Here is a 13,292-nt window from a genome sequence, read left to right on the forward strand (position 1 = left end):
TATGTCTACGTACTAATCCAGCTATCGAAAAGGGGTCATACCTGTTCAAAAATTACTAGGTTGTGTGGTAGTAACAATGATCAGGGCACAGTAGAGAGAGAGAGAGAGAGAGAGAGAGAGAGAGAGAGAGAGAGAGAGAGAGAGAGAGAGAGAGAGAGAGAGAGTATACGAAACTGTTGTGTTGAAAAATGCATATAAACTGTTGCATTTACTGGGACTTGTCATAAAGAATTGTACTTGTAGATTGCACGAAATTGCATTTCAAGACATCTAGTTTTTTAAATATACAGGCAAGCATGACCCATGAACCCACTTAATTTCACCCTGCAACAATCTAAACACATCCCACCCCCGTATTATTTCCTCTGAAAAGGGCACCTTTTTTCTTTCTTTCTGTTTTTGGTGGGGAACGGGGGTTTTTATACGTTTTTTTAAAAATTATTATCATTGTGTTTTGTTGTTGGTGTGTGGTTGTGTGATTTTAATTTTTTTTTTTTGTAGCTCCCGACCGACCCTCCGGTATGGCCATGTGATAGTGGCAAAACACATCTTACAGCAGTGTGTTTTCAGCAACTGGCGAACAATTGGATCGGTATGATGTCGTGCGTCATCAGCCCACGGGAAACTGCTGATCGTTGGTGTCAATGACCTCGTTCGTCTGACGATCGATAGGACATCCAGCGCTTGTCACAGGCATATTATCGACGCTTTGTAGGCCGCTTCTGTCAAAGAGAAAAACATATGTAACTGTGATTGATTAAAGGCGCGTAATTCTATCGTGAAGAAGGGAGAAAATAAACCCCGCAAATATTAATTTAGTTTTCTTTAATTTCTTTAAAATTATTTCCTTTAGCTTTTGGGTCAGTTACAATTATCAATGTTTAGTAAAAAAAAAAAACACATAGGCCTATTTAAAACATATTCGCGTTTTGGGGTTTGTGTGTGTGTGCGCAGGCCCGTAGCCAATTGGGGGGGGGGGGGGGGCGGTCGACCCTCCGGTGAATTTGTTTTCAATATTCGTCAACGCAAAATTGCAACTCGTGATGTTGAATCGTGCCTCTCCATAAGCCTACGCGACCCCCCCCCCCCCCCCCTCAAAATCCTGGCTACGGGCCTGGTGTGTGTCTGTGTGTGTGTGTGTGTGTTCCGTATATTATATTAATATAGGTCGGGGTGGGTAGATGGATATAATGGGTGGATAATTTCAGTTTCGTATCCAAGGCATCGGGGTAACTAAAGAGTGTGTTATGTATTATTCTGTCTGTGGGATGGTGCATATAAACGATCCCTTGCTGCCACTAAAACTGGTTTCCTCGTTCATTACCAGACGCCATATAACTAAATAACAATATACTATTATCCTGTTCAATTATTTAGACCCAAAGTGTTTTTGCAAATGTTACGTTTATTTCCTATTCGATATTTGTTTTCTTTGCATTTACATGAAAACAAACCCAAACCCCGACAGGTTTTATATACAAATCATCATATAAAATGCACGAAGTTGACTTAATTCCACTTTTTAAAAATCTCTGTGTGTTCGGAATGCACGTTATTTCTCCTATAAATAACTACGGTCATTTGCATATCAAAAGCATCATTCTATAGTGCGTTTCAAACTAATGTTCGGTTCTATCGTCCTATCCGCACAAATCGTAGTATGACCTATATTTAAGAAAATATCTGTAAACATGAAGCAGGCGCGGATTCAGGTGGGGAGTTCAAGTGACAAAACCTCAGTTTGAAAAAAAAATATGTATCAAATATTATAATTATATTGTGGAATACACAAGCGCGCGCGCTGAAGGGAGAGACATACATACAGAGAGAGAGAGAGAGAGAGAGAGAGAGAGAGAGAGAGAGAGAGAGAGAGAGAGAGAGAGAGAAAGAGAGAGAGAGAGACGTCATTTATGTAACGACGCACTCAACATATTTTAATCTATGGTTATATGGTTATAGGGAGAGAGAGAGAGAGAAGAATATGGTATGCATGCGATTGGTGGAGGTGTGACCCTCTGCACAACCCAACTTAAGGCTTCTTTTGTATATGGAGCGGGACGTAGCTCAGAGGTAAAGCGTTCGCTCATGGTAGGTCGACTGATCGATCCCACATGGTGGACCCATTGGGTTGTGTCTAGTTCCAGCCTGTGCACCACAACTGATGTATAAAGGCTGTGGTATGTGCTATCCTGTCTATGGGATGGTGCATATAAAACGTCCCTTATTGCTTATCAAAATTGCTTATCGGAAACAGTGGCCCATGTGGCGGTAGCGAGTTTCTTTCTCACTGTCATAATGCTCCTTAACCGTTTTGTCTGACGCCACATAAACGTATATCAAATGCGTTGAGTGTGTCGTTAAATAAATATTTCTCTCGTATGTATGTGTAGTCTATATGCATTTCTAGTCGATAAGTTTATAGGTTGTTAGGTTGTTTGATAGTGAATGATATGGAAATAAATTGTTTTTGGTGTTAAAGAGTTCATGCATACATTAAAGTAATACTCCTGATGGGTATGGAGAAATAACTTAATCAGTCGACAACTCATTTCTTCATCACTATCTTCGTTAAGGGGGACTATCACAGGGGGTATTTTATTTCTTATAAAACTATTTTGTTTTCTAAAATCTTCTTCGATCTTTATTACATGTTTAACTGCGTCAGAGAAGTGTGTAGGTGTGACAGAGTTCAATGCATGTGCAAGTTCTCTCCGCACCGTGGTCATTTTACCATCATTATGACGAGCTATGTGCCCTTTGACTTGACTCCAGATCAGTTCTATCGGATTGAGTTCAGAATGTCTTGGCGGCAGTCTTAGACACAAGTGCCCATGGCGTTCAGCAATATCATCAGTAACAAATTGCTGTGCACATTTGTTACTTTTCACAAGTTCATAAAGAACTGGCTTTGTCATGTTACTCTCAAAAGGTATATTTTTGTTTCGTAGCCACGACTGAATTTCGTCCTTTTTAGCGTTTAGTGCAGGACATCGTGTAATCTCAGTTAATTTGTTGTGGTAGCTTGCGTTATCCATGACGATAACAGAAGGTTCTGGTAGAGAAGGCATAAGTTGTTCTTCAAACCATTTGATGAAATTGTCATGATTCATCTCACCATGATAGTCTCCGTCTGTGTTTTTTAGCCTCAAAGATCAATTCACAGCTATCTATCAATCCATATTTATCACAGCCAGCATGACAAATAATAAGTCTTTTTCCGTTCCCAGTCACCGAACTAAGTTTAGGAACTCTATCAGCAGCGTCTGATTTCGGCAGGTGATTGGCGGTACTTGTGCCCGGGTGGATATCTGTCCAGTGGTGGGATGTTGTGTGGTTGACATTTCACCCAGGTCTCATGTTGATACACTATTAAATACCCCTGTTCTCGTAAACTGGATATTTCATGGAGATAAGACAGTCTCCTGCCTGATATATTGGCGTCCTCCAAAAATCACTTTTCCGGTTGTTGGTATTTAAAATCGAGGTCATGGAGTGTTCTTCGTAAAGTTCATATGGATATGTTGATTCCACATTCCTCCCTTAAAGCCACGTTAATCTTATGTAATGTAGGTAATTCGCCCTCTCTATAAAATCTGTATACTCGTCGTCTAATAACATCTTTATCAAATAAATCGATGAGTTTTCGGTCGCGTTTTTTAACAGTGATTTCTGTGCTCGGATTCGTAGAGCTTAGATTTTTCACAGTTCTTTTTACTGTTGAAACCGAAACTTTAAGTGCAGCGGCAACTCGATCGACAATTCGATAAGAAGCATACCTAGGTCTACCGCGCTGATATTCATCTTCACAATAATCGAAAACGTTCTTAATACACGATTTTACATCAACTGAAGTGTTTTTCGATTTACCCATATTTTTCCTCAAATAACAATAACAAGAATGTCGACTAATACATTTTCAATGAATTTATATACCCTACCTAACTTGTATTTTACGTGGTTTACACATTGCTACAATAGCACGTGCAGTCATAGATCGAAATAATGATGTTATTGACCAAGCAATGCTATCGTATTTTGGACATTCAGGGCTGTGTCTGCGGGATGAAAAAGTGGTTGAACCCATACGAGTCCGAACAATAGCCCTTTGGTTTTTCGCATTACAAATGTAACACCCCACCCCCAAACCCCAGCCCCTAGCACCACCATAAATACTAAATATATATATATATATATATATATATATATATATATATATATATTATCGATATATATATATATATATATATATATATATACGTATGAGTTCCCAATTTAGAGGCAAATTAAATAACATTTTTATTATTATTTGATGTTGGTGGCCTTTGACATTTTATCCCCCCCCCAGGTCTTCTGGGTCCGGCCCTGCATTAAATTTATTTATAAATTTGGAAAGCACATTCCTGCGGTGTGTGGGGTGATTTGTGTTTATTACTGTGCTACACCTCAGTTGTGTTAGGTTAGGTATGGTATGCTAATATATAATTGATATAATAAAATAAAAATACATAATACATTAGCTAAATTGATTAAATATAATGCACCTACAAGAAAGGGTTACATGTTCTGTTTGTTTACATCTATGTTTAACGGAAAGATTAGACAATGCTGTTACACACTGCAAAACAATAATAACCTTGATTTAGTGAAACAAGCTATAATGGCCTTCACGTAGCCTCAGATCCCAATCTTTTGATATGCAAATGACCTTAGTTATTTATAGGAGAAATAACGTGCATTCCGAACACACAAAGATTTTTAAAAAGTGGAATTAAGTCAATTTCGTGCATTTTATATGATGATTTGTATATAAAACCTGTCGGGGTTTGGGTTTGTTTTCATGTAAATGCAAAGAAAACAAATATCGAATAGGAAATAAACGTAACATTTGCAAAAAACTTTGGGTCTAAATAATTGAACAGGATAATAGTAAGTAAACATATCATGAGTGCGTGGCTAAATGAAACATTTCTTCAGTCGCAAGAGAATGTTGAAAAAAGATTGTTTTGTTTAACGACACCACTAGAGCACATCGGCTAATAATGTCACATACTTTTGGTGATTTTGACATATACCCGCTACATGTTTTTTATTAGTAGCAAGGGAGCTTTTATATGCACCATCTCATAAACAGGATAACACGTGCCACGGCCTTTGATGTACCAGTTGTGGTGCACTGGCTAGAACGAGAAATAGCCCAATGGGCCCACCGACGGGAATCGAACCCAGACCGACCGAGCATCAAGCGAGCGCTCTACCACTGGGCTACATCCCGCCCCTAGAAAATGTTGAAACGTAACTCGCTCTAAATGAGAGACGATACTTTCTTGTGAACTCGACCGGCCTCGGTGGCGTCGTGGTTAGGCCATCGGTCTACAGGCTGGTAGGTACTGGGTTCGGATCCCAGTCGAGGCATGGGATTTTTAATCCAGATACGGACTCCAAACCCTGAGTGAGTGCTCCGCAAGGCTCAATGGGTAGGTGTAAACCACTTGCACCGACCAGTGATCCATAACTGGTTCAACAAAGGCCATGGTTTGTGCTATCCTGCCTGTGGGAAGCGCAAATAAAAGATCCCTTGCTGCTAATCGGAAGAGTAGCCCATGTAGTGGCGACAGCGGGTTTCCTCTCAAAATCTGTGTGGTCCTTAACCATATGTCTGACGCCATATAACCGTAAAATAATGTGTTGAGTGCGTCGTTAAATAAAACATTTCTTTTTTTTTTGTGAACTCAGCACTTGCACTTAAAGTCGATGGTTCAACATACTCCTCCCCCCCCCCCCCCCCCCCCCCACACACACACACACACGACATCGAGGCGGTTGGGAACAATGGTTTAGTGGGAGGGATTGGCGTCTGCGTTGAAATATTATACTACCCTTCGCCACCCTCAAAAAATTAATATTAAAAATCTCAGTATTACTCAACAATACTATATATTTTATACCTACTATGGTACAGTCTCATTATTTACTAGCTGGAATAAGTAAAGAGGCTGTAAAAGCTTCAGTCTAGAATAAGGAAATGTTTTATTTAACTACACACTCAACACATTTTATTTATGGTTATATGACGTCGGACATATGGTTAAGCACCACACATATATTGAGAGAGGAAAGCCGCTGTCGCCACTTCATGGGCTACTCTTTTTCGATTAGCAGCAAGGGATCTTTTATATGCACTATCCCACAGACAGTATAACACACACCACGGTCTTTGATATACCAGTCGTGGTGCACTGGCTGGGATGAGAAATAGCCCAATGGGCCCACCGACGAGGTCTAGAATAAGTAAAGAGGCTGTTAAAGCTCCAGTCTAGAATACATAAACTGGTTATTAAAGCTGCAATCTGGAACAAGTAAACTGTTTATTAAAGCTGCAATCTTGAACAAGTAAACTGTTTATTAAAGCTGCAATCTTGAACAAGTAAATTGGTAATTAAAGCTGCAATCTGGAACAAGTAAACAGGTTATTAAAGCTGCAATCTGGAACAAGTACACTGGTTATTAAAGCTGCAATCTGGAACATGTAAATTGTTTATTAAAGCTGCAATCTGGAACAAGTATAATGGTTATTAAAGCTGCAAAATGGAACACGTAAACTGATTATTAAAGCTGCAATCTGGAACACGTAAACTGTTTATTTTAAGCTGCAATCTTGAACAAGTAAATTGGTAATTAAAGCTTCAATCTGGAACAAGTAAACTGGTTATTAAAGCTGCAATCTGGAACAAGTATAATGGTTATTAAAGCTGCAATCTGGAACAAGTAAAATGGTTATTAAAGCTGCAATCTGGAACAGGTAAACTGGTTATTAAAGCTGCAATCTGGAACAAGTAAAATGGTTATTAAAGCTGCAATCTGGAACAAGTATAATGGTTATTAAAGCTGCAATCTGGAACAAGTAAATTGTTTATTAAAGCTGCAATCTGGAACAAGTATAATGGTTATTAAAGCTGCAAAATGGAACACGTAAACTGATTATTAAAGCTGCAATCTGGAACACGTAAACTGTTTATTTTAAGCTGCAATCTTGAACAAGTAAATTGGTAATTAAAGCTGCAATCTGGAACAAGTAAACTGGTTATTAAAGCTGCAATCTGGAACAAGTATAATGGTTATTAAAGCTGCAATCTGGAACAAGTAAAATGGTTATTAAAGCTGCAATCTGGAACAGGTAAACTGGTTATTAAAGCTGCAATCTGGAACAAGTAAAATGGTTATTAAAGCTGCAATCTGGAACACGTAAACTGGTTGATGTGGTTGGCCAAAATGTAATATCTAATGGAAAGTATTTTCCATTGCTAATTTAGGTATAACTCGTAATGTGTGACCCAGTATAGCGTGCCTGAACTGGATACATGCGTGAAATTTGAAAGAAAATTAAATCAAGTCCCTGCGTTGTAAATATACGCTGATAACGGTCGTGTCTACAGATGTTTTCGTAAACACTTATATAAATCAGTGCAGCTGAACTCTAGCGGATTGCTAATAAACAGACGGTGGTTGCGCGTAAACAGATCAATGCGTACTATGCTGGCGGCCAACGCTGACGACTTTTGTGTCTATTCGGAACACCTCGGTCGGCGAAATCTGCCGAGTTTCTGTTTAGTTTGGTTTTGGTTTGGTTTTGGGTTGTTTTGTTGTTGTTGTTGTTGTTGTTGTTTTTTGGGGGAGGTTTTTTTGTTGTTGTTGTTGTTTTTTTGTTGTTGTTTTTTTTTTGGGGGGGGGGGGTTCGTTGTTGTTTTGTTGGAGTGGGTTTTGTTGTTTAGTTTTAGTAATGCTCATTGAAAAAAAAAGCAAAACAGTGGAATAAGGATGATTTGAAGAAGTAAAACCAAGAAAATAACAGTGAATTTATATAAATAAACTGATTGGGTTTTTTCTCGTTCCAACCAGTGCACCACAACTGGTTAACGGTCGTGGTATGTGCTTTCCTGTCTGTGGGAAAGTGCATATAAAAGATTCCTCGCTGCATTGGGGAAAATGTAGTGGATTTTCTCTGATGACTACGTGTCAGAATTACCAAATGTCTGACATCCAATAGCCGATGATTAATGAATTAACGTGCTCTAGTGGGCGTCGTTAAACGAAACAAATTTTAAAAAAACTTTTCGATATATAATTTCAGTTGTGAAAAAGACTTTAATTATTTGTAAATATGTTACAGTGGTTTCAAACTCAGGACACCTGTCATGGACAGAACTCTCTGATGGAAGCATGCCAAAAATTACCCACATCCATAACTCAGGACAGTCCCTTTAAAACTGTCCTTGTGTTTGCGTTTTGCAACCGACCTCGGTGGTGTCGTGGTTAAGCCATCGGACATAAGACTGGTAGGTACAGGGTTCGCATCCCGTAAAAAATCGGTTCCCACCCTGAGCGAGTTTTAACGACTCAGTGGGTAGGTGTAAGACCACTGCACCCTCTTCTCTGTCGTTAACCACTAACAACTAACAACTAACCCATTTGTCCTGGACAGACAGCCCAGATAGCTGAGGTTTGTGCCCAGGACAGCGCGCTTGAACCTTCATTGGATATAAGCACGAAAATAAGTTCAAGTGAAAATGTGTTTTGCATTAGCGACAGATGAAATATTAGTACCTGTAATATATGTCGAGGTGTAGTTTTTAAAACAATGTGACAAGGTGACTTTAATGTTTCGATTCTTCAGCGATGTGTCATAGCATGAAATAACCAAGTGAACCGTAAACTATTTTAGGTGCGCATGCATTCGACAGCAGCGACGAAGTTGTCAAACAACGTGCGTGACAGGACGATACATCTTGACTACATGTACTTCCTTTGTCTGGCAGACATATTAAACTAGAAATCGTTCATGCGTCGCACGGCTGTCCCCCCCCCCCCCCCCACCACACACTCATCAGTGGGTATACTGCTGGAAAAAAATAAAGGATCACACAAAGAAAAGTTTGTTTTGTTTAACGACACCACTAGAGCACATTGATTCACTAATTATCGGCTATTAGATGTCAAACATTTGGTAATTTTGACATATAGTCTTAGAGAGGAAACCCGTTACATTTTTTATTTCATTAGTAGCATGGGATATTTTATATGCACCGTCCCACAGGCAGTATAGCACATACCACGGCCTTTAAGGTATACTAGTCGTGGTGCACTGGCTGGAACGAGAGATAGCCCAATGGGCCTATTGACGGGGATCGATCCCACACCGACCGCGCACCAAGCGAGCGCTTTACCACAGGGCAATGTCTCGCCCCGGATGACACAAAGCAGATATGTGCATATAAAATGTCTCTTATTCATATTATAAAAATATAGGTTTCCTCTGAAAACAATGTGCCAGAATTTATTACCAAATGTTTTGAAATTCAATAGTCCGTAGGAACCGGGGAGGGGGGGGGGGGGAGGGGGCGGGGGAGAGACCTGTGCCCCTCACTTGAAGACGAAAATGTACTTTTTTTGTCCTACTCTTATATAAATACAGGTAAAAATATGGCTTGTGCCGCTGCCCCCACTATAGAGGCAGTGACACACACACACACCCCCCCCCCCCCCCGTTCCTACGGGCCTGATTAATCAATGAGCTGCAGCAGTGGCGTTTTAACAAAACAAACTTTTACACTTTTAACTGTAAATATGTGCCCCCTCCCCCTCTCTCTATGTGTGTGTGTGCGCGTACGTGTGTGCGTGTGTGTGTGTGTGTGTGTGTGTGTGTGTGTGTGTGTATGTATGTTAGTATGTAATATGTATATGTGAGAAAAAAGAGAGGGAAAAAGGAATACAGATATAGATACAACAGATACTGCAAGATAGATAGACAGATGCACATACACACATATAGATATGCATCGGATCGATCCTTCTCAGTAGACCCATTTGCAGTTTGGGCTATTTTTCGTTCCAACCAGTGGTCCACAACTGGTTCATCAAAGGCCGTGGTAAGTGCTGTCCTGTCTGTGGAAAAGTGCATATAAAAGACCCCTTGCTGTGGCGGCAGCGGGTTTCCTCTAAAGAAATATGTCAGAATGACCATATGTTTGACGTCCAATAGCCGATGATAAGATAAAAATCAATGTGCTCTAGAGGCGTCATTAAATAAAACAAACTTTACTTTACATATAGATATGCAGGTATAAGGTGACAAGGGATTTTGCATTCAAATGAAAATATTAAACCCAATACCTGTAGTTCGAAATGTGCATGCAGGGATGTCGTATAACATTCCTTTTATCCCCTGTTATGTAGTTCGTGCATATAAGTGTATATGTGCATTCATTCGTTCGTTCGTTCGTTCGTTCGTTCGTTCGTTTATTTATTTATTCATTCATTCATTCATTTAAGCGGATATATTTTACATCAAGACAACAGACAGGGATGTTAGAATGAGTGAAAAGCTGTCAAACTCTGTTTCCGTAATACAGGTGAAAAGTACAAGCGCGGGTCACGCTGACATATTACTGAACAGCGGCTAGTCCCGTCCACCTGACAGCAGGCCTTACTCGGTAAATAGGTTGTTTATTGCTTCAAGTATTATATAACATTTATAGCAATATAACACACTCCCATACACGGACACAACCCTTTTTTCATTTCGGCGGACCGATAAAAAATGCGCTAAATTTCCTTCATTGAAATTGCGCACCTTTGTTTCCATTTGGCATTAATCCTACAGGACATTCCAAATTCCAAAAAACCAACCCCTCGCTTATTACTGACCTCAGTCGGGCTGGGCTGTTAGTGCTCCCTTGTACCTGCCAGTGCAGGCGGTTCTGGACGGAGGAGCCGGCCGTGGCCGGCACCTGTGCCCATGACAGGCGTGCGCTAAAACAGCTTGTTCTGAATGTGCACGTTAAACCCTGTGACTTGACGGACATAAGACACACATACACACACGCACACGCACATGCACATACACACACACACACACACACACCCTAAATACACACACGGGGTACACATACGTAAACACAGGCACACAGGGACACGTACTCACGCACACGCGAGCACACACAAACACACACGCACATCCATACACAGAGTGCACACACGGACACGCACTCACGCACACGCGCACACACCACACACATCCACACACCTCTCATTACTCTTACACACACACACACACACACACACACACACACTCTTTTCGATTAGCAGCAAGGGATCTTTTATATGCGCCATCCCACAAACAGGATAACACATACCACGGCCTTTGATATACCAGTCGTGATGCACTGGCTGGAGCGAGAAATAGCCCAGTCATGGGCCCACCGACGGGAATCGATACCAAACCGACCGCGCTTTACCACTGGGCTACGTATAGGTGCGTCGATCTTTTGGGATGGGTTTACAACCAACTCTGAAGATCATATATTGTACTTTTCTCTTCAAATTCAAAAATGAATATTATTATAACATACCGGTAAACGTCTCTAAGGTTTTTCCCCCCGTCCCATCCAACGCCCCGCATCAAGTATATTAACGGCCGATATATGTGATGTCCAGATTGTAAAAAAACCCAGTGCATATATAAAAGATCCTTGCTGCTAATGAAGACTATCAACAATTACCAAATATTTGAGACCCAAACAGCCGATAATAAATGTATCAATGTCCTCTAGGAGTATCGTGTAACTAAACAACTTTTAACTTCCTCCGAATCTAAATCGGCCTATAAAATATAAATTAATTCACAATGTTCAAAATATATAATATACTTTTTTTTTAAAGTAGGAGAACTCTAATAAGAATTTACAATTGCCACAACTGTAAGGTATATTAGCTGTGGGGAATGGTTATATGATAATAGTGAATTAATTGGGCAAACATTACAACCGGTAGTTCAGTATTACAGTAGGATGTATGACCGCCAAAGATCTTGAAGGACGATTGGAGTCAGAAATGAAATTTGAAAGTTGACGGGGTTTTTTTTATCAGTAAATCGCAAATTCAAACAATAAAAATGACTAAAAACAAAACAATAACAATTGTATGATCAACAGAATGAAAAAGATTGACAGAAATAATGTTCCACAGTGATTAATTGACCTTCCTGGAAATGGTCAAAATCGAGAATGACACCCCACGCACGTGTCCGGGGAAACTGCGTGATGCATGTGCAAACTATGGAATGTGTTTCTGTGTGTTGATAAACAGACCTGAACGTTCTTTACTAGGATCTCTGTGGTCAAAACGTATGTTCGGTCTAATAGTTGATATTAACATTAATATTTCAGGTTCCCCTACTTTTTTGAAGAGTATATATACTAGTAGTAGTAGCACGTATGCGGGTGAGTGGGTCGGTGGTCGGGGATCGAAACCCACCTGCTCAAGCGAATGTTGTTGGGGGTTTTTTCAATGTATTTTCCCGGATCGACATGTTTCGACTCACCCACTAAAAATGTCGCTCGCCACAGTCTAGAACCCCCACCCCTACCTGCATAATTAAATTCCTACACACGCGCCTGTAAGCTCATTATTTTAAGGAGAAAGGGAACAACAACAAAAAGTATATGATCGGAAGTAAATTCCGTATCATTTATTAGAGTACGAATTAACATAGGTCATGGTTAGGGACTGGGTAAAGAGAGATTTGCTGGGGTTTCTTTTTCTTTCAGAACTCCTAAAACCCTGCGTGTACATTCGGGCGGTCTGCACTAGAACGCGCCGGAACAAACATCACGGGAAATGCCGGTCGTTTGATTGACGCGTGAGGTCATTTGGTACTTTGAGTGGACAATTGAAGACAGCTTCCTTCGATCAAATAATCATATCAAGGATCGGAGGATGACTATAATGGAGTAGGGTGGGGTGGTATTCATAGTTTATGGACTACCAGTACTATAAACTTATATTTCGTTTTGGTTCAAACACGCTTTGTTGGGGGATGGGATGTTGGCACACACACACTCTCACTCACTCTCTCTCTCTCTCTCTCTCTCTCTCTCTCTCTCTCTCTCTCTCTCTCTCTCTCTCTCTCTCTCTCTCTCTCTCTCTCTCTCTCTCTCTCTCTCTCTCACACACACACACACTAACACCAATATAAATACATAAAAACCATCGCTACTGCTACAAAGTGAGGGGCCACAAAACCATACTTTTACTGATGATGTGGTGAGCTTGTTTGGTTTGTTTAATGACACCACTAGAGCACATTGATTTATTAATCATCGGCTATTGGAAAGAACGAAAGAAAGAAATGTTTTATTTAACGACGCACTCAACACATTTTATTTACGGTTATATGGCGTCAGACATATGGTTAAGGACCACACAGATTTTGAGAGGAAACCCGCTGTCGCCACATG

The sequence above is a fragment of the Gigantopelta aegis genome, chromosome 10 (genome assembly GCF_016097555.1).
Source record: "Gigantopelta aegis isolate Gae_Host chromosome 10, Gae_host_genome, whole genome shotgun sequence".
NCBI lineage: Eukaryota > Metazoa > Mollusca > Gastropoda > Neomphalida > Peltospiridae > Gigantopelta > Gigantopelta aegis.